The sequence below is a fragment of the Morus notabilis genome, unplaced genomic scaffold (assembly GCF_000414095.1).
Source record: "Morus notabilis unplaced genomic scaffold, ASM41409v2 Scaffold1917, whole genome shotgun sequence".
NCBI lineage: Eukaryota > Viridiplantae > Streptophyta > Magnoliopsida > Rosales > Moraceae > Morus > Morus notabilis.
This window is the reverse complement of record NW_010362899.1, coordinates 47023-48304: the sequence shown is the minus strand read 5'-3', so window position 1 is coordinate 48304 and position 1282 is coordinate 47023. Positions and strand designations below refer to the sequence as shown.

Here is a 1282-nt window from a genome sequence, read left to right as displayed (position 1 = left end):
TAACTCCTTCCCACTTCTTAACGTGATTGCCTTGCAGTGTTCTTTATCATCTCTTCTTGGATTGTTCTCCGTGTTGCTAGGTAAAACTCCTTGCGGACGGTTATTCATAGAATTAGCCAATTGTCCCACTTGCATCTCGAGATTTCAAATCGAGGCCGCTTGACTTTGGAGTTGAGTCATTGTCTCTGTTATGAATTGATTAGTATTTGAAGCCATTTGCACTACCAAATCTTCAGGATTAGGCTTCTTCTCTTGTGGTGGTGCTTGCGGTGGATAACCTGGTGGAAACATTAGCTTAGATGATGAAGAGGGCCCATGATTGCCACCCCATGAGAAATTCAGATGATTCTTCAAACCCAGATGGTAGTAATTTGAATTCATATTAGCTTGCCTGTTATAATTACCAACAAACTGCACAGATTCTGCATTAATGGAGCATTGGTTGGTGGCATGATTACTTCCACAATTTTCACAAGTCATGTACGTATTATGGCTAGCATTGCCTCCCAGCGTATCAAATTTTTTAGACAAAGCAGCCACTTGAACAATTAGAGCAGTTATAGCATCAACTTCATGAATTCCTGCTACCTTCATTTGCTTTGACCTCTCAGTAGGCCATTGATAGTTGTTAGCTGCCATATCCTCAAGTAATTCATAAGCAGAGTCAATAGATTTTGCCATTAGAGAACCACCTGCAGCTGCATCAATATTGGACTTAAGATTGCCGTCAAAGCCATTATAGAAAGTTTGTACCTGAAGCCATTTGGGTAGCCCATGATGCGGACATCGTCGAAGCAAATCTTTGAATCTTTCCCATGCCTCATAAAGAGACTCAGAATCATATTGAGCAAACGAGGTTATGTCATTCCTCATTTTTGCAGTCTTAGCCAGTGGAAAATATTTAGCAAGAAACTTCTGCGCCAAATCTTCCCACGTAGTAATTGAACCAGGAGGAAGAGAGTTCAGCCAACCTTTTGCTTTGTCACGAAGTGAGAACGGAAAAAGCCTAAGTTTGATAGCATCCGATGAGACTCCATTAAACTTAAAGGTATCACAAATCTCCAGAAAATTTACAATGTGAGCATTAGGGTCCTTACTAAGTAGCCCTCCAAATTGCACTGAGGTTTGAATCATCTGGATGATGGCTGGTTTCAACTCAAAATTGTTGGCTCCAATAGTAGGCCTCACAATGCTAGTTTGAATTACATCTACCTGAGGAACTCCATAATCCTTCAAGGATTTATTTTGATCTTCTCCAGTTGCTTCAGTCATTGCACGTTGT

The 1282-nt window shown here is 40.7% G+C and overlaps 1 non-coding gene across 1 annotated transcript; it reads left to right on the top strand.

Annotated features, from left to right (window-relative positions):
- The first annotated feature begins 769 nt into the window (after nt 1-769).
- Nucleotides 770-876, top strand: LOC112092527. The gene has a single exon (XR_002902628.1). It is a non-coding gene; the product is annotated as a small nucleolar RNA R71 (small nucleolar RNA).
- Nucleotides 877-1282: the final 406 nt, after the last annotated feature.